Source organism: Saccopteryx bilineata, chromosome 8, assembly GCF_036850765.1.
Source record: "Saccopteryx bilineata isolate mSacBil1 chromosome 8, mSacBil1_pri_phased_curated, whole genome shotgun sequence".
In the NCBI taxonomy this organism is placed as follows: Eukaryota; Metazoa; Chordata; class Mammalia; order Chiroptera; family Emballonuridae; genus Saccopteryx; species Saccopteryx bilineata.
The window spans coordinates 17,183,365-17,209,549 of NC_089497.1; the positions used below are offsets into that span (position 1 = coordinate 17,183,365).

General features: G+C 35.2%; 1 non-coding gene across 1 annotated transcript; it reads right to left on the reverse strand.

The window, feature by feature from the left end:
- Positions 1-16,142: 16,142 nt before the first annotated feature.
- Positions 16,143-16,218, reverse strand: TRNAG-GCC (transfer RNA glycine (anticodon GCC)). Its single transcript has one exon. It is a non-coding gene; the product is annotated as a tRNA-Gly (tRNA).
- Between the last annotated feature and the right edge of the window lie 9,967 nt (positions 16,219-26,185).

The following is a 26,185-nucleotide window of genomic DNA, read 5'->3' on the forward strand; positions in this document are numbered from 1 at the left end:
TAGAATTGAAGCAAAAGAGAGAAACACACACACACACATTTAAAAAAAAAAAATGCAATTTGACATAAATATTTTTAATCTGATTTTCAAGCAAGACATTGTCTACCAAACTTCTTTTCCCACTAATCTCACAAGAACTGTCACTCCATCATAGTATTTGCTCTAAATCCTAGTTTTAATGAAAAATGATGCAGTCTATCATAACCTGCCTCCTTCTCACTCTTAAAATCCAACTCTGTACTTTGCTCAAAATAGTTTGCCCCATCAACCATATAACTCAGGTTATCGGTTCTATATAATCACTGAATAAATGCATTGGAATATTGTGGGTGGTTTTCCTTTGTAGTTTTCAATGATGGCCTGAATATACATTTTCCTTTTCAAGCTGGAAAATGTATATATATCTTATACAGACAGTAGCTTTTTATGGCTAAAATATTCAAACTAAAGAGCTGTCTGTCTACAGTAGGGCAATTTTCTAAGAGAACTAGCTCATTGGTATTCTAATTACAGGCTAGTTAAATGACCCATTTGTAATAATTACCACTGGAACTTGGGGTAATGTAAGTCAGATCTGCGGAAACTGCCTTTGATGAAGCCTACATTTCAGTGTGCTTTAAGCATATTCAAAGCAAAATAAATAAATAAAATAACTTGTTAGAGAACATGTTCTTTTTATTTTATTTTTTTCAGGTGGGAATTTTTTTTAATTTTATTTTTTTTACATTTTTTATTATTAATTTTAATGCAGTGACATTGATAAATCAGGGTACATGTTCAGAGAAAACATCTCCAGATTATTTTGACATTTGATTATGTTGCATACCCTTCACCCAAGGTGAAATTGTCTTCTGTCACCTTCTATTTGGTTTTCTTTGTGCCCCTCCCCTCCTCCACCCCCTCTCTCTCCTTCCTCGCCCCCTCCCCCCCCACCCTACCCCCCCACCTGTTACCATCACATTCTTATCCATGTCTCTGAGTCTCATTTTTATGTCCCATCTATGTATGGATTCATATAGTTCTTAGTTTTTTCTGATTTACTTATTTCACTCCGTATAATGTTACCAAGGTCCATCCATGTTATTGTAAATGATCCAATGTCATCATTACTTATGGCTGAATAGTATTCAATAGTATATATGTACCAAAGCTTTTTAATCCACTTGTCCACTGACAGACGCTGTTCCAAAGGGAGAAACGCACCCCCATGTTTATGGCAGCATTGTTCACAATACCGAAGATCTGGAAACAGAACATGTTCTTTTTAAAAGTATGAATGCTTTTGTAAGTTTTATCTCTCTTTATAATATTGTCAACCTAAACATGCTAAGCGGAATAATTATGAATCCAGCTAAGTTCATAATGAAATCGATAATTCATATATGAATGAATTTATATTGAATGCACTTGATATCCATGAAGTCTTTATATATGAAAATATACAGTAAATCATGCTTTTTCTAATACTAAACTTTGGTTTATATTATCTAAGCTTTGATGTACATATCTGATCTAATTTGGAGTAAAATTATTAACCATGGGTTTATGTTTCTATAGAGTAGCAATATTACCAGAAAGATAAATTACAAATTATTTGCATCCTTATATAAATAAAGTCTTCATTCAAGGGAATGGTACTTCACAAAACCAAATTATTAGGCAAACCACAAATTGACTGAAACAAAATTTTGTAAGTCATTGTTTAAGAGTACAAATTCCACTTGAAGAAGTGAGACCCCAAAGCTTAAGTAAATGTAAGAATGCAGAGAGGAATAAAGCTAGAATTCATTTAGATAACTGCAAGAATGCACACATTTTATGTGTAATATTCTTAATGTTTTACTTCAATTTTAATTATTTATATCAAACCAATAATATCTGATTTTATTTTTCTCCACTTAAATGTGGATTTCATGGGTCAACCAGCAGAGTATCATTACTCCAGTAATCTACACTTACTTACTTTTTTTTTTTTCTTTTTCATTTTTCTGAAGCTAGAAACAGGGAGAGACAGTCAGATAGACTCCCGCATGCGCCCGACCGGGATCCACCCTGCATGCCCACCATGGGGCGATGCTCTGCCCACCAGGGGGCGATGCTCTGCCCATCCTGAGCGTCCCCATATTGCGACCAGAGCCACTCTAGCGCCTGAGGCAGAGGCCACAGAGCCATCCCCAGCGCCCGGGCTATCTTTGCTCCAATGGAGCCTTGGCTGCGGGAGGGGAAGAGAGAGACAGAGAGGAAAGCGCGGCGGAGGGGTGGCGAAGCAAATGGGCGCTTCTCCTGTGTGCCCTGGCCGGGAATCGAACCCGGGTCCTCCGCACGCTAGGCCGATGCTCTACCGCTGAGCCAACCGGCCAGGGCTCCACTTACTTACTTTTTGTAATGCCTTTTCTATCTTTCCAGTCCACGAACTCCAGGCAGGCACAACTATTGGTTTTGGGTTTTATGCTCTCTCAACACCAAGTATTAAGTATAATTTGCAAAAACAAAGCCAACTAGCTACATTATATAAATTTATTTTTCATCCAACTAAAATCCTAAACATAAAAATTTTACTTCCAAATTACATTTCTCACAAAGAATATTAAATATATATATATTTTTAACCTTCAGTCCCTTAATTTGTGCCCATATAGTTTTGTTCCCCTCTTGTTGGTGTGTTCACTCATTGTTTCTTTGTGGGGACATCCTCTCTGCTTAATTATACACTTTATTTTTATCACTGTTCTTCTACTCAGAACATTGGTGATACAGTTGTCTCCTCTTTTCTCTGCATTTCCACTTTCCCCATTCTCCAATAGTGTGATAGATGGCAAAACATTGTGGTGTTCTTCTGGCATAGAATTCAGGGTAATTCAGGTTTCAGGTAGAAGATGTAGAGAATTTAACTGATAACAGATCCTTCGGTGCTAGTCACACTATCAGAGTACCTTTTAAAATAGCAATGGCAAGAGTATAATAAAAAGTATGAAGGACCAGTCCATGATGGGGAGAAATGTGCGACTGGATCATGGGTCTATACTGGTGTAGAAAGCCATTGAAACTCTGCAGGTATTTCCTGCTGGTACCAATACTGGTGATAATTAGTTATACCAGAACATATGTGATTTAATTATCTTTTTATCTTACGTATGTTAATTCATTTTATGGCTATTGATGGCAACAATATGAGTTTCTTTCAAAAAAGATACCTGTGACTTGATTTTAACTCCAACATGTAGAGATTAGAACTCATCACAAAGTCTTACAATAAAAAAAATATGGACAAGCTAAAAATAAATGACTTTTTGTAAGCTCCTCAGAGAAAGTATATCTCAAAAGAAGCCAAACACCCTGAGTGAAAAATCTGCTGTTGAAAAATAAAGCCTATCAAACTAGAATTCAATATCCAGCAATGCTATTCTTCAAAAAGATGTCCTCAAACACTGAGGTGATTTATTCCCAGTAGATTTTCTCTGCACATGGAAAGACCTTTAGGCACAAGGTACATGATGATACACCCATTAGAATGACTAAAACCCAAATACTCTGACAAAACCAAATATTGGTGAGGAACTATCATTCACTGCTGGTGGGATACAACATAATATTACTTTGAAAGACAACTTGGTAGTTTCTTACAAAAGTAAACATAGTCTTACCATAACATTTTGTAATAATGCCTCTGGGTACTTAACCAACTGATTTAAAAATGCCTGTGCATAAGTCCTACCTGGTTGGCTCAGCAGTAAAACATCTGCTCAGTATGTGGAAGTCCTGGGTTCAATTCCTGGTCAGGGCACACAGGAAAAGTGACCATATGCTTCTCTACCCTCCCTCCTTTGCTATTTTTCTCTCTCTTCCCCTCCTGCACGAATGGCTCAAATGGTTTGAGCTAGTTGGTCCCAGGCACTGAGGATAGCATCATGGCCTCCCCCTCAGGTACAAAAATAGCTTGATTGTTGAGCAGCAGCCCAACCCAGATAGGCAGAACATTTCACTAAGGGGGGATGGCCGGTTAGATCCCACTCAGGGCACATGCGGGAGTCTCTCTCTCTCCTGCCTCCCTGACTCTCACTTAATAAAAAAAAGTCTGTTCAAAATATGCAAAACAATGTTCACAGAAGCTTATTCATAACTGCCACAAACTGAAGCAAGCAAAATTTCCCATAGGTAAATGAATGAATAAATTATGAGACATATAGACAGTAAAATATGATGAAGCAATACAAGAAAATGAATGATCAAGTCACATAAAATATATAAATTAACCCAAAATAAATATTGTAAAGTCAGAGAAGAAAGTGTAAAAGTTCTGCATACTGCATTATTCCCATTGTATACCATTCTGGAAAAGGCAAAACTGTAGCAATGTTGCTCCAGTGGTTGCTCTGTGTGTGCGTGTGAGCATGTGTCTCTGTGTAAAGGGGAATGGGTCATGGGGGGCAGGAGAATGGAATAAGTGAAGTATAGTCAGTTTTATATGGACAGTGAGATTGTTCTTTTTGGTATTGTAATGGCGAATATAAGATTTGGATTTCTCAAAGCCAATAGAAATTTATGGCAAAATAGTGATCATCAATGTAACTTACAAAATCATTCAGGAGAACAGAGGATTTAAGAATGTAATTCAGTATGTGAGAAAATAAACTACATATATTAAGGAATTATACATAAACACTATACCCTAGTTGATAAAGTAATGGCACATAGGGTACAGGTTAACAATTCTGAAACTACTATAAATGTTTGCTGGAGATGACTCATGAATGATTGGAGCCAGGTGTATCACTGTTGGTGTTGGAAGTGAGGCTAACAAGGGGAAGAGGCTAGCATGAATCATGTGATAATGGTTTAGAGTAAGAGATATAGTATGAACTTATATTTAGGTTACTGTAGACACAGATGTTTTCATATATAAATGTTTATAGGTGTGTGCATATGCACAGGTTAGAATAATTGCACTGACAACCCAGTAAAAATGTACATAATTAACATTCAATTATTGGTTTCTACTGCTATTCTCCATTTAAAGAAAGCTGAGGTCCCAGGAAAAATAGCTGATTCTAGGACTGGAACTGCAAGGGTACAAGGCGAGCTTGGAACATTTTATAGTGGCAGAAAGAAAGGAGGTACTCAAATAAGAAGGTGTGTGTTGGAAAGGTAATGTTAAAAGCATACAGTGGGCCCTGGCCAGTTGGATCAGTGGTAGAGTGTCGGCCTGGCGTGCAGGAGTCCCGGGTTCGATTCCCGGCCAGGGCACACAGGAGAGGCGCCCATCTGCTTCTCCACACCTCTCCCTCTCCTTCCTCTCTGTCTCTCTCTTCCCCTCCCACAGCCGAGGCTCCATTGGAGCGGAGTTGGCCCCGGCACTGGGGGTGGCTCCGTGGCATCTGCCTCATGCGCTAGAATGGCTCTGGTTGCAGCAGAGCGCGTAGCCTGGTGGGCGTGCCGGGTGGATCCCGGTCGGGCGCATTCGGGAGTCTGTCTGACTGCCTCCCCTTTCCAACTTCAGTGACCACATATAAGGAAGGGCTCCAATGGCTAATTAAAAAAGCATTTTGAGCAAAAAAAAAAAAAAAGAACAAAACAAAATAGCAGAGAAAGAGGTTGAGAGAGCAAGAGAAAAAGAAACAAACACTATTGGATTATAACTCATAGCACATATTGAATAACTAAAAGTTCTTAATGACATAAATAAATGGATAAGTACATAAATAAATGGGAGAGAATAGACCTATCTCCTGTGCATGCAGAAGACTTCCAAATGAGTTATGTAAATATTCCTCCTTTAAGAAGGTGGGGAAATTGGACATATGCTAGGTCACCAAATATAAATAACATCAACACCAATAATTCATGAAGACAGTATATACCCTTTTAACCTTGACAGAATGCATGAAAATGGCACTTTATCTCTGTGGTCTTTCTTAGAAAAATTCAGGACTGTCCAAAAAATCATAATAGCCAAAAGATAACTAAGTAGACAATAGACAAAATATTATGGTATCCTGAATGAGAATTTGAAAGATAAAAAAAGTTGATAAAAACAAGGTAAATCTGAATAAACCATGAAGTTTATAAATAATAATGTCAATATTGGCTCATCAATTGTAAAAATTGTACAAATGTGATGTTAACACTAAGAGAATCTGAGTTTGGAGCGTATGGGAACTCTGTATTAGTCACACAACATTTCTCTACATTTAAAACTGCTATAAAATCAAAAAAAGTTTATATACAAGTTGACACACAATACAATAACCTTAAAATATATAAATAAGAAAAAAAAGAATGTCAACAGTAAGATGAAACCTGAGAAAATGTATGTAGAAAATACATGCTACAGGATCTTGGAAAATTATTTCACATAATTGTCCTTGAACATATAAATGGCCAATACAAAGTAGCCAAACAATTTGATTATGTAATGGTAAGAATTATAAATACTGCTGGTTTGAAGGGGAAAGTAAACAATTTCTCTGTAGTAGCAAAGATTCTTTATGATTTCAACCCTGATTCATGTATTTTTTATGATGTGAAGGATTTTAGCATTTATTAGACACAATTCTGCTCTTTTTTTCTTCTTTCCATAGAGGAGAAGCAGGGAGGCAGAGAGACAGACTCTCGTATGTGCCAGGACCAGTATCCGCCCACCAAGCCTCCTATGAGAGATGCTCTGCACATCTGTTCCTGTTGCTCAGCAACCAAGCTATTTTAGCACTTGAGGTGAGGCCATGGGTCCATCCTCAGTGCCTGGGCCAACCTGCTCCAACAGAGCCATGGCTTTAGGAGGAGAGGAGAGAGACATAACAAGAGAAGTGAGAGGGGAAGGATGGAGAAGCAGATGGTCGCTTCTCCTCTGTGCCTTTACTGGGAATCAAACCCAGGACATCTACACGCTGGGCCTATGCTGTAGTGTTGAGCCAACTGTCCAGGGGCCAATTCTGTTCTTTTAAAATCAAAAGTCTAGAAAGTACATGAAATATATATGTATTTAAATATAAAACATGATATGTTACCATCACAGGACTTTGCCATTCTCCAATCCCTTCCCCATTAATAATTGCATATATATTCTTTATCTAATGTCTTCATTGCCCAGCAAATGTTTTTGGGCATGCAATTAGCCATTGATAAATATTTGTTAAATGAATATAAAAATGAATGAATGAGAAGTAATGAAGGGCTTGTCATTGTACTTTTGTTATCTCTAATGTTTTCCACTATAAACTTTAACTTCATTGCACTAAACTGCCATTTTGACATGTGTCCAGTTGGATTCATTTTTATTCTAGCGTAAAAGATATAACAATGGTTAGTTCTATTTACTTAACCAGTCTCCTTATGATTTCCAGAGAATAATTATTTATGTTTTAGCACCTCAGTAGATATATTTTGGCATTTACATAATATTGTGAATAGAATGTAATCTGTAGTTAAAGAATTTGAATTCAGAAAAAAAGATACTTGCATTTTAAAATAATAAATTTAAAAATTTTAAATATATATAGAAAACCTATAACCAAACTATGGATGTTATAAATGGCAAGCTCCACAGAACATAATCAGAATTTTTTTTTATTTATTCCTAGTGATGACAACAATATATTAACAAAACTATAGCTGGATAATTTTAATGAATTAATATATAAAATGGGCCTGACCTGTGGTGGCACAGTGGATAAAGCGTCGACCTGGAAATGCTGAGGTCGCCGGTTCGAAACCCTGGGCTTGCCTGGTCAGGCACATATGGGAGTTGATGCTTCCAGCTCCTCCCCCCTTTCTCTCTCTCTCTCTCTCTCTCTCTCTCTCTCTCCTCTCTAAAATGAATAAATAAAATAAAAAAAGAAAAAAAAATATAAAATGGATATTCACAAAGTTCCTTATTTGTAAAAAGAATAGGTTAACAATTTAAAAATATTTATTTACTTTGAAAAAATAAACTTGTAAAATTACAAATTATACATCCTAAATGCCAAATATACTAATAATTATAGACCTATTTTTAATTCATATTTATGTCTTTAAACTTCTTGACATAAAAGCTCAATCTTTCTAATGACTTAAAAAAGTTCAAACAAGCAGAATTATTTAACTTATGAAATAGATCTTCCTTCAAAGCAGTTCTTTGTTTTGACTAAGGAGGAAAAAAGCTTTAATGTCCAAATTTATGTTAATAGTATATATTCAATATTCATTTTATGAATAATGTTTAATAGTAGGTCTTTTTTTTTTTTTTTTTGTATTTTTCTGAAGCTGGAAACGGGGAGAGACAGTCAGACAGACTCCCGCATGCGCTCGACCGGGATCCACCCGGCACGCCCACCAGGGGCAACGCTCTGCCCACCAGGAGGCAATGTTCTGCCCCTCCGGGGCGTCGTTCTGCCGCGACCAGAACCACACTAGCGCCTGGGACAGAGGCCAAGGAGCTATCCCCAGTGCCCGGGCCATCTTTGCTCCAATGGAGCCTTGGCTGCAGGAGGGGAAGAGAGAGACAGAGAGGAAGGGGGGGTGGAGAAGCAAATGGGCGCTTCTCCTATGTGCCCTGGCCAGGAATCGAACCCGGGTTCCCCGCACGCCAGGCCGATGCTCTATCACTGAGCCAACCGGCCAGGGCCAATAGTAGGTCTCTTAAATCAAGAAGTAGAAATGTGTATTCTCCTGGTTTTGCTCAGCATATTTTGCAAGCATCAGTTTCAAATCAACTTAAGTAATTTTTGACTTTGCAGGTCCTCAAAATGCTGAATGGCTATTTTTGACTACTTGGACAAAAAAATCAAAGAAAATAACTTGGCACAAAATATTGTCTTGAGTTTAGTAGTTTATTCCATACAGAGTTTAGTATAGTCTTTCAACACATTGTCCTATAACTTGATATTGTTCCATTGCCAAACAAAAACTTTTGTTTATTTATTTTATTTCTGGTAAATTCAACTTATTGCTAACTAGTCTAGCCTTGATCTTCAAGTCCACTTGTACCCAGACATTGCTATCAAGGCAGGCAGTCACTTGAATGTCAGAGTTCTCGAATGAATTAAAAAATATTGAGTGGCTTTCCACACCCAGAAACACATCCACACATATAGTGTTGAAATGAAATTTTTTTCTTACATTTCTTTGGTATAATATTTTCAGTTTTCTAACTTCCATTATTCAGAACCTATTATTTTATCTGTCATATTTAAGTACATTATTTTTTTAAAACCACTATAAGGATCAGGGACTTAGGATATAACAATAGAATAGAATTATCAAGTATTTAGCCAGTGTTGTGTCCTTTAAGCAAATAATTTCTTAAATTAACATAATGAGTAATTTACTCACTGAAGATTTTGTATATATGCTGGCCATATACAAGAGTTAAAAGAGAAAACAAGACAGCTAACCTTATATCCTTATTAGTCTTATAATTAAGTACACAATAATGAGACTAATACCAGTTATCATTCTATATATATATTTTTAAATATTAATTCAGCATAAACCTACATAAGCTTTTACTGTTTCTGTTGTTACTATGTTAGCATTATGCATATTTTACAGATAAGAAAATTGAGCCCAGAGTACCTTGCTTGATAGCAAACTGCTAGTCATTTGCAGAGCCAAGTGTTAAATCCAGATAGATCTGTTGCAGGGGCCATGATCCAAACTCCATATTGTACTGTTCCTTCACAATGAATTAGCCATTTACTGGCTTTGCTAAGAGAAAAGGATAGAGCTATTATTGGTTTATATTGATTTTATAGCCAACTGTTGTAAATTTTCTCTTAAAAATATTCAGTTTATAATATATTACTCTAACATGCTTTCCATATGAAGAAATCAGCCAAAATGTATCTGGGTTCTAAAGAATATGTAATTTTACTAGGTACAATTGTAAGTAAATATTTTAAGGGTTTTGGGAGAAGAAAATAAAAAGTTGAGATTAAATTTATAGTTTGGTATCAAAATCATATGCAAATCAATTTGTGACCTTAACAAAATTATAATTTTTTTTGATCATCACATTGATCTTAGGGATGAACTCATTAAAATCCAATAAAAAGACATTAAATCCACCTGTCAACATTATTTTCATGCTTTTAATTATGAACAGAGGAAATATTGTTGTAAATGTTACGATAATCTAGACTGTAACTAAAACTGTCATCCAATTCTTATATAAAAAACACATGTATGTAATACACTCCTACACAAATGAGGTAGTAAATCTTATTTTGAAAACACTAAAAAAATGTTGATTAAAATGTGATTAGAGAGGAAGCAAAGATATATATAATAATATTTCTAAGATGCTTAATAATTTTCTGTTTTAAATGTTATAAACTTAATTATATTCCTTTTATTAGTTACTATTTTTTAGATTGGACATTGACTTTCCATATCACTTTAGCATTTCTTTTGGCATAGATACATTTCCTGATCAGACATATAATATTAACTAGATATATTTTAAAAATATAGACAATAAGAGTAGCTTTAAAGTGCTCTACATCTTCTGATTTTCTCATTAGTTTTTCTTAAATTCACACTGTGAGTAATTAAACTCTAAATTTGGACATATGTAAATCTCAGAAACTTCAATACGTTTCAAAATAAGCATTCTTATAAGATCAATATATTCTTATAGAATTATTCAAAGTAAGAGTGTTTTCTGAAGGTAAAGGCAACATGGGTAGTTATAATAATATTCCCATTTAATTATAATGGGATTCACTGTAAAATATAATATTAACATGTCAAGTCAATTTCATGCTCCCCTCTTCTCAGGCTATTTAGCACAACAAATTTCATGCTAATCAGTTTGAGTATTTATGTTAAAGTTTTAAATCTGAGATTTCTGCATATCTTATGAAACATGTATGCATATATTTATATATATGGTAATTGTGGTAATGCATTGAATTTGCAATTAGCATTGATATTTAAACATAATTTGATATTGTTAAAATTTTGAGTTGAAAAGATAAACCAGATATTAAATTATTAAAGTGATAGTATAGTAAGTATTAGATATAAGACACAACCTATGAGAATAACTAGAACAGAGAATTACACATCAAAATCTCAAAATTGTTAACTTCACATGTCATGATGATTAACCATTATTTCTTCTTTTCCCTTATGGCATTTCATATTTTATATTATATTACAATGTGAATGCATTGTCAGTTAATTGTGTATGTGTATGGCCAGCAGTTGCCACCATCGTGGCCATTCACATACAGGTTTCCATTGAATTCGGAAAGATGGTAAAGAAACAGTAGGGCCAAAAAATGGTCCATTCCTTTATTAAAGTATCACACTGGCTGACACAGGGAACACACTTCCCTTTCACTCATTCAGAGCTCTCAAAACCCAGACACATTATCTGGTTCCACAACCAGGAGAATTTTCCTAGAATCAAAGGCTTCACCAGTCTCAGCAGAGCTCACAAAAGTCCCTCAGCTCTGGTTCCCCATCTGCACAACTTCTCTCTTCTCAGCCAACATGGCTTCTTCCTCAGCACTCTGCATTCCTTCTGGTCTTCCTGCAAAACATGGCTTCTCTGTGCCTCTTCTCCTTCTTCTCTTCTTTTCAAAACTTTCTGGTCCAAAAACCTCTTCTCCAGCAAACATTAGCAAAACAATGGCTCTATCCAAGCAGAAAGGTAATTTGTAATTTCACAGATCACATATATCTGGCGCTGCCCAGCCCCCAATGCAAACTATAAACAAGCAAACATAAAAATCATATCTTACAAACCTATTTGTATGATGCCCAATCGTCCTCCTTTAGGGAGGACAGTCTTTCTTTTGTAAGTTCCATCCTCCTTTGAAAAGTGTCCTCCTCCATGTCCTCCTTTTTAATATTGGAAGACTAATCTGTAAATGTCCGTATTCGATTGATGCAGAGTCGATCAATTGCGTGTGATGTGACAATTTGTATCTAAATGAGTACTTTTTTCTTACAATTATTATTAAAAATTAATAGGCATGTAAGCATAATTACAATGTAAAATATTAAAATGTTTTTATTATGCATTTGTCATATTATAGTGTATTATTGTTGCAGCGAATAAAATATTTCTTTTATTTATGATATTGTTTTTTTCAATTTATTTTTGTCCTCTTTTTCATTGTAAAAAGTTGGTCACCTTATTATTTTATCAACAGTAAACATTGAAATCTTGTGAGCTAGATTTGAATTACAGCTAACTCACAGAATAAAGAATGGACTAAAAAAATGTAAAAAAATAATATATGAGACTGGTTCTATCTCTTAATATAACAGACTAAGACTCTACTAAAAAAAAAACCTCCACCTGCAGGGAGCTACTAGAGTCCCAGGAGATAATACAAAAAGTGATTGCCTAAAGGTACCTGAGAGTAAACAATAGCAGACAGACTCTAGTGAAAGTGTATCCTTGTTTGAAGGAAGGACACAGAGCTAGACACCTAAGTTCTCATCTCCTTAGGTTTTAGCCTATAACCATAGACAATACAAACGTCTCACAGAGCTTCAATGAAGACTAACAATTTTTCTGGCTTGATAAATGAGAAAAGAAAAGAAAACATGACAGTGAAGAGATAGGGAAGAATTTCAAGAGAAAAAAAAAGTAAAGATTCCCAAATTCTATTCACATGTCTCTTTTTCACTCAGAAGTCATGAGTTTTTCAAAAAGATCCAAAACAATTCAACCAATAACAAAAGATATGTATGACTGAGGAGACAGCATAGAAGGAGAAGACTGCACAGTTCAAAATCAGTCAACAAAATAACATGTTAAAATAAACAATATTTTTTGAATAAATATAATATTAGCAACAGCTAAAATGGAAATAATGGTCAAACATAATGTACAATATAAAATTGAAAATTAATATATAAAGAGCCAAAAATATAGAACATGTACTAACATGAAATTAAAAACAAAACAAAACAACAACAAAAAAAGATTAGCCCTGAGAAAAATCAGTTTTTAGAACTAAGAGACAAAAAGTATCAAGTGACTATTGTAGATATCTTCACTAAATTATATAAAGATATATTTTAATAGATGATATCTCAATTTAAAAAAAAAACATTTGAAAAAGCATTAATCCAATAAAAATAATTGAACAGAACTTCTAAAACTGGAAATAGAATTTGTAAAGAATATATTCCTTGAACACACCAAGTAAAATGGTCATAATTTAACAAAAGTAAATTGAGCATACATCAGGACCAAGTCCAAGGAGAATAATATAGAAATATGTTTAGAAATATTAAAACTACATTAGATGATATTATATGACCAGGGATATTTGTAACTGGTATAGCAGAGGAGAGTGCAGCAAATACAGGAAAAATTACTCAGAAAAAAAGTGATTACAATTTTCTTGAATTTGTTGAAATAATATTTAGACACAAGATAAACACTAAGAAAAACAAACACAAATAAACTCAAGGTAAGATATATTATATTCAAACTGGCCAGCCAAAATTATACAGCAAAGCCAGAATGAAGCAAGAGAAAAATAACATACCATATACAGGGTAACAATAACCCAATTAATGACTGGCTTATTCCAAGAAACCATAGAAAAAGAATAGAAAAAAAACCATCAAAAAATAAAAGAAAGCATAGAAACAGTAGAAAAAAACAACAAAAAATAAATATTAACCAGAAAAAAATGTTAACCCAGAATTCTACATTCAGAAAAAAATATTTCAAACAAGAATGAAAATAAGGCCCTGGCCGGTTTGCTCAGTGGTAGAGCGTCGGCCTGGCATGCAGGAGTCCTGGGTTCGATTCCCGGCCAGGGCACAACACAGGAGAGGCGCCCATCTGCTTCTCCAACCCTCCCCCTCTCCTTTCTCTCTGTCTCTCTCTTCCCCTCCCACAGCCAAGGCTCCATTGGAGCAAGTTGGCCCAGGCACTGAGTATGGCTCTATGGCCTTTGCCTCAGGCTCTAGAATGGCTCTGGTTGTAACAGAGCGACACCCCAGATGGGCAGAGCATCATCCCCTGGTGGGCATCCCGGGTGGATCCCGGTCGGGCGCATGTAGGAGTCTGTCTGACTGCCTACCTACTTCCAACTTTAGGAAAAAAAAGAATGAAAATGATGTAGATAAAAGAAAATGAAGATAAATAATTTGTCAGGAACACAAAAAGTAAGATAATGTGATTCTGCACACTCAAATGTCGTGAGAGATAAAAACACATAATCACAGAAAATGTAGAGCATCAGAAGTGATAATTGTCTATATTAATGACAAAATACAATTTTTTTACCTTTTACCTTTAATTTACTTATAAACTATATAGTTGTTTAAAATAATAATTATGGTCTCCTAAAGTTTATAATATGTATAAAGCTATTATATATAATTATAACATATTCCAAGGGAGGGAAGAAATGACACTTAAAATTGGAATATATTTTAAATTGCATATATACAAAATTGCAGGAAGCAGCCAAACCCATACATAGAGGGAAATGTAAAGTTTTAAAAGCCTATTCCAAAACAAAGATCTATAGGTTTCCAACATTAAAATTTAAAACAAAAAATTAACATACTTAACACAAAACAGCAGGAAAATGCAAAGTTGAAATTGAAATAATTGAAATTGGAACAGAATATCATTAGAAACATTTAATGAAACTAAATGGTCATTCTTTGACAAAAATCATGAAAATAACTAGATTGCTGTCCACTTCAACAGGATAGAAAAGTGGAGACAAATAACCAAAATTGGAAATGACATAGCAGCCATCACTGTAGATATTTCAGAAAAGAAAAAAAATGAAAAAATATGAAATATTTTATAGCAATAAATTTGAGAGCCTTGATAAAATAGAAATTTAAATAGCCTTTCTACAAAAAATAAAAGAAAGCATAGAAACAGTAGAAAAAAACAATAAAAAATAAAAATTAGCTGGAAAAAAATGTTAACCCAGAACTCTACATTCAAAAAAAATATTTCAATCAAGAATGAAAACGAGGCCCTGGCAAAAAAAAACAAAACTATAGGCCCAGATTTATTTATTTGTTTGTTTGTTTATTTATTTATTTTTTACTCAACCCTCCCATCCCACTCACTCAAACTCTCCCTTCACCCCACCCCTGCCGACAGCTGTCAGACTGCTTTCTGTGTGTCTGTGTCTATTTTGTTTGTTACTTCATTTTGTTCATTAATTTCTCATATATGTGAAATCATACAGTACCTATCTTTGACTGACTGGCTCATTTATCTTAGCATAATGTTCTCAAGTACCATTCACACTGTCACAAAAGGTAAATGGTGGTGTAGTATTCCATTGTGTAAATCAATGTTTTCAACCACCTATTCACACACTTGTGCCAGTCCACCAAAAATTGCGCTCTGGTACATAACGTGTAATCATTTTGATGTTGTTGAAAGTTTATAAGCTCAGTGATTATAAATTCTGTAACCTTCATGCAACATCATGGTGGTTAACTCTTTCAGGAACCAGCATGAAATTTCCTGCATACCAGCAATTAAAAACCACTGGTGTAAATGTACATCAGCTTTTTTATTCACCATGCACTTATTAGTACTCAAGCTGTTTTTTAGCTGTTGTATTGTAAATAACATTGGAATGAATTTAGGAGTACATTTATTCTTTCTTAATAGTGTTTTGGGATTCTTAAGATATAGTTCTAGAAGTGTGATGGCTGGGTAAAATAGTTACATTTTTAATTTTCTGAGCTGATTTTTCACTGCTTTCAACAAAGACTGTATCAGTCTGATTCTCACCAACAGTGCATAAGGATTTTCATCCTCCACATCCTTGAAAACAATCATTTGTTGAGTTACTGATAATAGCCATTCTGACAGACAGGAGGTGATATTTTGTGTGATTTTAATTACAATTTTTTTTTTGTATTTTTCTGAAGCTGCAAACGGGGAGAGACAGTCAGACAGACTCCCGCATGTGCCCAACCAGGATCCACCCGGCACGCCCACCAGGGGGCGATGCTCTGCCCCTCCGGGGTGTCGCTCTGCCACGACCAGAGCCACTCTAGTGCCTGGAGCAGAGGCCAAGGAGCCATCCCCAGCGCCTGGGCCATCTTTGCTCCAATGGAGTATCGGCTGCGGGAGGGGAAGAGAGAGACAGAGAGGAAGGAGAGGGGGAGGGGTGGAGAAGCAGATGGGCACTTCTCCTGTGTGCCCTGGCCAGGAATCGAACCTGGGACTTCTGCATGGCAGGCCGATGCTCTACCACTGAGCCAACCGGCCAGGGCCTTAATTGCAATTTTTTATGGTTAGTGACATTGAACATCTTCTCATATGTCTATGCTCATTTGTATGTCCTATTTACAACTGTGTCTATTCTGACCATTTGCTCATTTTTTTACTTATTATTTTTTGTGTTGAGTTTTATAAATTCTTTGTAAAATTTGAATACTAATCTCTTATTAGATGAATCGACAAGTATGTTCTGCCATTCAGTGGGTTGCCTTTTTGTTTTGTTGATGGTTTCCTATGCTAAACAGATTAATATTAATAACTTAATGTAGTCACATTTGTTCATTTTATTCCCTTGCTGGAGGGGATATATCAGAATAAAATTTTGCTATGACAAATGCCTAAGATTTTACTGACTATGTTTTCTTATAGAAATTTTGTGGTTTAAGTCTAATATTTAAGTCTTTAATCCATTTTGAGTTTTTTCTTGTGTACGAAGGTAGTCTAGTTTTCAGGGGGTTTTTGTATCTGTCCAATTTTTTCAACATCATTTATTAAATAGATTATCATTACCTAATTTTATGTTTTTTTTGCCACCTTTGTCAAATATCAATTGCCATAAAGGTATGGGGTTTTTTTCTGGTCTCTCTATGCTGTTTTGCTTACTATAGTCTTCCAGTGTAATTGGACATCAGGTAGACTGAGCCCTCCAACTTTGTTCTTTCTCAAGATTACTGTGGCTATTTGTTGTATTTTGTAGTCCTATAACATTTTTTGGAATTTTTGTTCTAGTTCTTTAAAATTCATCACTGGTATCTTAATAAAAATTGTGTTGAATCAATAGATTGGGTAAATATGGACATTTTAATGATGCTAATTTTCCTATCCATGAACATGGTATATGCTTTCATTTATTTGTATCTTCTTCAATTTCTTTCTTCAGTGTTTTATAAATTTCTGAGTACAGGTCTTTTACAAAACTGAATCCAATAATAAATAAAAATAACATGTTATGATGAATTTGAGTTTTTCTCAGGAACACAAGATATGTTAAGATCTTTTATTCAAGAAGTATAATGTATCATATAATTACTGTAGTCTTATGATAGTTTCTGCTATATAGAGAATGTATTGGTAAGTTTTAATATTGTAAGCTTGTTTATGTAAGTGCAATTTTGATTGCAACTAAGTATTTTTAGACATCAATCTTTTCACATGAGTAAATAAAATAATAGTTGTAGTTTTTAAGTATGCAAAACATCATTATAATTAAATTATTTTTAAAATAAAAAATATTACTATGAAAGTATAAAACAAAAATATTTTATGTGTATAGTTATCCATTAATAAGAATTATAATATGAACATTTTTACAAAACATCTATATTAAAATAAATATGGCAAAAATTCTCATTTCCACATGAATATTATGCCAGATTAACTTTGTAAAATAAGTAGCCTAATATCTATATCAGAATCTCTAGGCTACTTTCTAACTTTACTGTGGTTACTAATTTCTTCTCTAACTAGCTGAATTATCTACTTATCAAGAGTTATTTGCTTAATAATTTATATTAAATATTATTTGCATTTAAGTGATGATTGAATTTTAAAAATGCAAGACCTAATTGCATTTAGGAGGACCAAATCTAGTCAGTTTGATTTTGATGGTTGCATTTATTAAATAACATTTAGGTGTCTTTCATTAAATCTGGGTAAAAAAAAATGAATGGCAAGCTCCTTTCATTTATAAAATTTTAGAAAGATAATATTACTAAGAATGAATAATGTGCTGAGAGGTAAGAAATAACTAGTCATGTTGTATAGACTCAATCAGTAATGGACTGATTATATATATATATATATATATATATATATATATATATATATATATATTTGTTGTTTTGTTTTATGTTTTTTTCCCTAAATGTAAAAACTTATATGGACTTATTCTCATAAGTCCATAAGTAATGAACATATTTTATATATGAACATATATAATATGTTCATATTGAAAGTTGCTTGGTCAAAACAGCATAATTATGCTCAATGACAGGGCTAGCTTCTCATTAATAGACATTTTCTAAAATATATACATATTATATATATATAATATGTTGTTGTTGTTTTCGTTTTTGTTTTTGTTTTTTTCCCTACTGACATGATAGATGAGGGTTCTCTCAACGAGGTTCTTAAATATTACAGAAATAACTATGAAATGCAAGCTGATTGTCTAAAATAATAGTGCCAGGCAAAGTATGTGCCAGTTCAAACCTGCAAATTTGTTGCAGTTAGATGAAAGTAAAAACAGAACAAGTCATTTGGGAATATTGTAAACTCTTGAACTAAAAATCATTTGTAAATAAAATATAAGGTCTTCATCAGGCTTCCTTGCAGAAGGCTAACAGCTAGTGAAATATTATGCTAAAAAGCTTAACATGTGGTATTATCCTTCATAATACTTGCAATATAATAAATATACATAGAAACCAAAAAAAATCTAAGGTCTAAACTTTCACATAAACAATTTTTTTATAAGTTGAAAGTTGCTTGGTCAAAACAGCATAATTATGCTCAATGACAGGGCTAGCTTCTCATTAATAGACATTTTCTAAAGGTTGATACAGTTTAAATCTATCTAATTACTTTGAAAAAAATTTACTGACCAAATTCAACTTAGATAACAATAAATAATAAGCATCAGGCATATTGACTAGTAGTGTTCTATATTTTTCTCTTCAATAATGAATTAAAACATCTCATAATATAAACCTATTTATTTAAACAACAAAGTAAATTTACTTGTATGCAGTTATAAGCATGTAAAACAATGTGAATTCTTAGCCAACCTGTTGAACAGCATGGGATATTATACATACCAAGAGTGATTGCAGAAATATTCTGAGGTACAGCCTTATAACAGCTATTTCTTCTAGCCTCTCACTGTGATTGCTTAATGCATTCTTTCTCTGAACTACATTTTCTAAAAATGTCTTTTTCATTTAGCAAGGAATTACTATGTGCATAATAAGAATGTTAATACATGCTGCTCAATATACTAAGCACTGTGAGGCAAGCACTAATGGCAGTAAACCTGATGTTACAAATAAGCATCTTTTTTCTCTGTAAAATTTAATAACATAATCATTCTAATAATACCATAATGTTAATAAGATTATGTATACTCAAGTAAAAGCAATGCAAACACAGCTTGAAAGTTACTTTGAAAAAATCTTCAAAATATTCCCTTGCAGACATAAGTATTAATCACCAGAAAAACATGATTACATATTCATGTATATCCTTCTTCTTATAGTTGAATAGATAGACAGCTATAAGAATGGAGGGAAAAATGGATGTATTCATGGAAGTGATAGAAAAACAAAGATATATAAAGATGGATAGATATACATCGAAAGATAACATAATCAAAAAGAGGCAGACAAAATGGTTTCATAAGAATGCAAGATGATATAAAAATAAATATTGGATTGAATAAAAGTATATATAATTTGAATTGAATTACTAAACATTTAAAGGATATTTTAAAAATTATATAAAATATTTATTAAATGCTCATATTAAATATTTTAAGATATAATAATTATAAAACATCATGTTGATATAAACTATTTTTATATTTCAAACTGTATTTATTATCTCTTTCTCAAAAAAAAAGCACAACATATTTTTTATCACCTCATTTCTTACAAATTTAATTTCCAAAATGGTTCATATGAATTTATTGCTTATTATTTTTTTTATTTCTCTCTGAATTATATGATTTATTATAAAAATCTGCTCTTATTTTTACCATTTATTTTCTCTAACATTATTTGTTTCCCCTCACGTTGTTTTTATAATATTTTTCTTTAGGTTACCTATCTTCATTAAATGTCTGATGATATGTTTTCCAGTGTTCCTGCTTTGGCTTCTGTAATATTCTATATCTGTGGGTTTTAGTTTTTATGAATTTGGAACAATTGTCAAATATTTATTAATATATTTTTATTACTCTTTCTACTACTCTAATTACATATATTCCTTAAAAGTTACTGAGTCAATTCTTTTTTTCTCTCTCATTTTGTGTAGTTCATTCATTTCTTTTTCTAAAGTGTCTAATATGCTGTTAAACCCTTTAATAGTTATTTTATAAATCTTACATATTCATTCTGACCTCTAGAATTTCCAGTTTTATGTTTTTTAAATTCGTTTGCTACATGTAATAGCCTTTTTCAAAACATTTGCCATTTAAGTCAATTTTTTTATTAGTTTCTAAGTCTGTATGTGTTTTTTAATTTTTTTAATTTTTTATTTATTCATTTTAGAAAGGAGAGAGACAGAGAGAGAGAGAAGGAGGGAGGAGCAGGAAGCATCAACTCCCATATGTGCCTTGACCAGGCAAGCCCAGGGTTTCGAACCGGCGACCTCAGCATTTCCAGGTCGATGCTTTATCCACTGCGCCACCACAGGTCAGGCGTAAGTCTGTATGTTTTTATAATAAACATTTCTACTATCTTTGGGTGAGATTTTTTTCTTTCTTTTATGCCAAGTAATCTTTTATTTGTTGCTAATTATTACAGGTGCTTCATTGGTAAATAGTGAATTTTGCTTCTCTTTTAACAAAGAGAATTCGTTAGAAGGCAGGCATATAAGAAGCTTGCACACCAGCTTTACATCTTCAATTTCGTTTTAAAAGGTTTTTTTAATTACATTATTTTTTTCTTTTTTAGATATTTTTATTAATTTTTATAGAGACAGGAGAGAGAGAGTGAGAGAGAGAAAGAAGGGGAAGGAGTGGAAAACATCAACTCCCATATGTGCCTTAACCAGGCAAGACCAGGGTTTTAAACCGGCAACCTCAGCGTTCCAGGTCGATGCTTTATCCACTGCGTCACCACAGGTCAGGCTAAAAGTTGTATTTTTTAAGGTATTACTCCATTGGCTCATATTCTAAGGCTGTGAGGCTCTGAAAAAATACCCTGGATACTCAGTGATATTAAAACTGAAAACACACACACATACACAGACTGCTGATCCAGCTGCCTGTCCCCTGAAAACCATTTACATGACACAAGTGCTGATAAGAAAATAAAGAACAAACAGATTTATTCAAGTGGGAACCACATGAGAATATGAGGGACTCCTGTCCTGAAAAACCCATATTTCTCTTTTGGTCTTTTTCAGTCATGGGTTTTTATAAGGAGGAAGAAGGAGGGAGCATGAAGAAAAATAGAACAAAGAAATCAAAAGAAGAGAGTTGAGAGTTTTTTTTCTGGGGGCAAATGGAAGCCAGCCCAGTTTGTTATTGAAGGTCAACAACTTTACCAGGACTGGCATGTCTGAAGGTTGGAGTTTGTTTATTTGATTGCTACAGAAACCGAACCTAGCAAGTAATTTATAAATTAAGATTTTTGTTTTGCGTGGCAAGTTTTCACACATTCCCACAGTCAGATTGTCCTCTTGGGTGGAGCAAAAGTCAGAACAGCAAGTCTCAGCATAGTGGGAGCTAGGGAGGGGCGCTGAAGTGTGGTACCTGCTTATACTTATTCTTCTCACTCAGATGATAAGCCTTCATGTGCCTCATAAGCCAGAGGGGAACAGGCCTTTTAAATATAATGAGAAGTTGGCCAGATTATATATACAGATTAATTATATACTTATAATATATAATATATATGTAATATATATTATATACAGATTAATTATATACTTTTGATTTATAACAGAGAAAATAACTGTGATCACTAAAGTAGTAATATTAAATCATGGTTATAAGAGCAACAAATTGGATTTCACATTTTATAGAGAATCTTTTATGTGCTTACTTTATTAATACATCCTTATTTAGCTTGATTATATCGCTAGTCAGGGTAAGATCAGTAAATCAGTAATATACCATGCTTATTCCCAGTTCCAATGTCTCTTGACTCTGGCCAGTTGGGACTTTAATTCTGATTGGACTGTGTAAAATCTGGGAATTAATAACTTTAATACTTCCTGGTATATCCCTACCAAGCCTGATGAAGTTTCATGAATCCCAATGATCAGTCTGTATTCAGAAAGTCTCTACAAACCTCATGTTTGTTTCTGGAGCTAAGATGTCATCCAATTTTTTTCCTGTTGACATTCTACTCCATACATTCTAGCTAACTGAACCTTAACACAATAAGTTTATTTCTCAACTCAGTAAGACCACTGTGCTCTTCTGGGGGTTAAATTTGCTGTACTTATTTCTGGAAAAAGTCTCCAGGCAAACAGCGAGGGAAGCAATTGTAGGGCTCAATTACCCACATACCAGGTCTTCATCTGTTCACAAAAGCTGACTCTTCTAGTTTTCTTTTTCTGTTAGTGGTTTAATTTTTTTTTCCTCCTGGGCTAAAACTACATAATATTTTTTCTGCTTCAACACAACTTTTATAATCTATTCACAAGTAATTATTAAGAATATACTTTTAGGCCCTGAGTGGTTGGATCAGCGGTAGAGTGTTGGTCTGGCATGTGAAAGTCACTGGTTCGATTCCCTTCCAAGACACACAGGAGAAGCACCTATCTGCTTCTCCACTCTTCCCCCTTTCCTTTCTCTCTCTCTCTCTCTTCCCCTCCTGCAGCCAAGGCTCTATTGAAGCAAAGTTGGCCTGGGTGCTGAGGATGGGTTCCATGGCCTCCACTCAGGAGTTAGAATGGCTCTGGCCACAAAGGGGCAATGGCCCAGCTGGGCAGAGCATCGCCCCCTGGTGGGCATGCTGGGTGGATGCTGGTTGGGCGCATGCGGGAGTCTGTCTCTCTGCCTCTCCACTTCTAACTTCGGAAAAATACAAAAAAAAAAAAATAGAATTGAAATACTTTTCAATCACTGTGGCATTAGTCAGGGTGATCCAATAGGAATGCAGAGGTGTTTTAATAAAACTTTTCATTTCATTAAGCACTTTACACTTATGTCATCATATCTGAGTCCTCAAGAAGCAAGGTTTCATTTCTAGTGTACGGATAAAGAAAACTGAAGTGAAGCAGTAAAGTGATCTGTTAAAAATCAAGAGACAGTGATTAGCAGAAATAAGAACAGAAATTAGGTATTCTAACTTCAGGCTCAATGATCTTTCTGTCTCACCATGCTCCATATTGAGGAGGAGGTATAACCTAAGGCTTTAAAAGATAGACTTGGGAGGTAAGGGACCAAGGTTTAAACTCAGACTGATTGATTTGCTCCCTCCTTTACCCAAGCAATTTACCTGTGCCTCAATGCTTCTTCACTTGAAGCTGACTAAAAATAATAACTGATTTATAGATTTGTTATCAGAATTAAATTAACTCTACATCCAAAACGCTCAAATGTAATTTGTTATACTGTATCTAATAGCTCACTATTAGTTATTATTGTCATTGTCTGCCCCTAGTAGTCATTCTTAAATGTGCAAAGAATCCCCAGAGGATTTTACATGTGTTGAAATCACTCCTACTTGCAGAATTGTACTTCATGCTAAAAATATTCAATAAAAAAAGTGTCATTACTTAGTTTCATTCAAACAACACTAAGAAAAATTTGAGTAAGGCAGATTTTGAGGAAACCCCGTTTTGGGATCAAATATCAGGTATCATGTGTTGTACTGTTAGAACAATCCACTTGTTCTGTTTAAGAATTGTGGACAAATCCTGCCACAGGTGAGGATGACGGAGACGCAAAGACTCGACTCCGGGGACCAGGTTCAGTGACGCAGATCCGCTTTATTCAGGAAGTAAGCTAGCTTATATATACAGGTTCAGCCTATAGGGTGTTACAGTGTGTTCTTCAAAGTCAATGGCTGAAAAGATCAAGGAGCTGCATGGTTGGTGCTGAGTCACTTCCTTATAGCAGGCGAGCTCCCCTCCTGAGTATGCCCAGGAGGCTTCTGGGAACTGGAGTATTCTCACACCATTGCATCAGCCACAGATGCTAGGAATGCGCTCTGCACTCCACCCACATCTCCCACTTCCCTTTTAATTAAGGCCATTTGGACTTGATGAATGACAGCTTGCTGTTGTTATAACTTCTGAATGCTACACATTATGCAACAGAACCCTAGTAGAACTAAAACAACTATAATACCTATTATACTATATGCTAATAGATTAGCTGGATTAAACAATGAGGCAAGCTTCTGTAATGTTTGACTAGTTATAAAATAGAATGGGAGTCTTAAACAGGGGATTCCTTTACAGAGACCTTCCCAGTGCCATTAAACACAGTTCCATTCTGATTGTAAAAAAATGGACGTAGGTCCATGCATTCCCCCTTCCCACAAAGGTCCCAGCATCCAAACACGGAACGGATGGCTTGCCGTGGGCTGCGTACTGCATATGGTTGCATTCCGTCTCTTAGCCTCCGATGTCAAACTCCGAGTTTGATGGTCTGTGCATCTGGGCCAGAGGCAATGTGGCAGTCTTTCCAGGGAATTCCTTCTCTCGGAAGTGTTCTTAGATGTTCATCATACAGGAATAGGCAAAGAGGCGACTTTCCTCCAGGAGGCTGTTCAATGCTGAAGCTGGCCATTTCCTGAACTGGAGGGTTTTCAGGTGTTGGAGGCATTGTTGGTGGGTCATCTTGGGACACCGGGAGTGGCCATACATTCCTTCCTGGGATCCAAATTGGATGTGGGTTATTTTCTGGAAAAACACAAACATAACCTCTTCCTTGTGTTAGAAGGGGGCGCGATCCCTGCCACTGAGCTGTGGCTGGGTCCTCCCAGCGAACTAACGGCAACGGGGTCAGTTGGCTATGAAGGGCTCCCCAATGTTTATAAGCAGGAGTTACTCCTTCAGAATCAAAAGTTAAATAATTGAGAGTGAATACAGCACTGAGGAGCACCTCTCCTGGTAAGGCCCAGGGCGTATCCCCCCTTTCTTTTTGAATTTGAAACTCAGTGTCTCTGTGTCACCATTCTACAAAGGCTTGTCATTGGGGATTATAAGGAATGCCAAGGTGGTGTGTGATTTGCTGTTGGGAACAAAAGGCTTTAAATTGGCTGCTGGTATAACAGGGTCCATTGCCAGTTTTAATTTCCCAAGGTACACCAAGGCAAAGCATGGCCTGTCGAAGTGCACGAATTGTATGTGTAGTTTTTTCTCCTGCTAGGACTGTAACCGAGACGGTTCTGGAGAAGGTGTCTACTGCTACATGTATTTAGCGGAGTTTGCCAAATTGGGGGACATGAATGACGTCTATTTGCCACACAGCATTAGGCTATAAACCTTGAGGGTTGACATCCTGTGGTTGTAGGGGGCCTAAGGGTAGTAAGGACCCGCACTGTTTACATACGCAAACAAGGTGTTTGCAGGTTGCGTGAGTGAGATGGGGAAAGAGAGATTTGAGAGAATGGGCAGATATATGAAACCTGGAATGAAGTTGTCTGGCTTGCTCAATAGGGAAGACTGTTAAAACTAGATGATCAACTTGTGTGTTGCCTGCCGCTAGGGGGCCAGGCAAGCCAGAATGGGAGCCAAGATGCTGAATATACCAAGGGTTTTGACGCTCCTCTAACAGTTCTTTAAACTGGCTGAGAGCCCTATCTAGCAATGTCTGCTTGGGCCAAAAGGTGGAATGGGCAAGGCCTTTGACTGTTTGTACTGCATAAGTACTATATGAAAAAATGTTAAGGGGGCCATGTTACCAAAGGCGTAGCATGTAGTAAATGGCTAGTAGTTCACCTATTTGTACGGATCCCTCAAAGCTAAATTTGTGGAATTTAGTGCCTTTTGTTTGTGCTTTGAACACTATTCCACAATAGGACCGGCTGGCATCTATAAACACAAGCATGCTGTGCAGAAGAGGGGTAGATGCTGGATACGAATGAGGGTGGGACAGAAAGAGAGTTAGAGATACAGAAAAATAGACAAGACAGACATACAGAGAGAAAAAAGACACATGGGGGCATATAGGCTGGCCCATGGGTCTGCAGCGGGAACACGTGTTGGAGTTAAAACTGGGGTAGAAAATGGCATCTGAGAGGTTGGGTTGGGTTATTGAGCCCCGGCAGGGAATGCGGA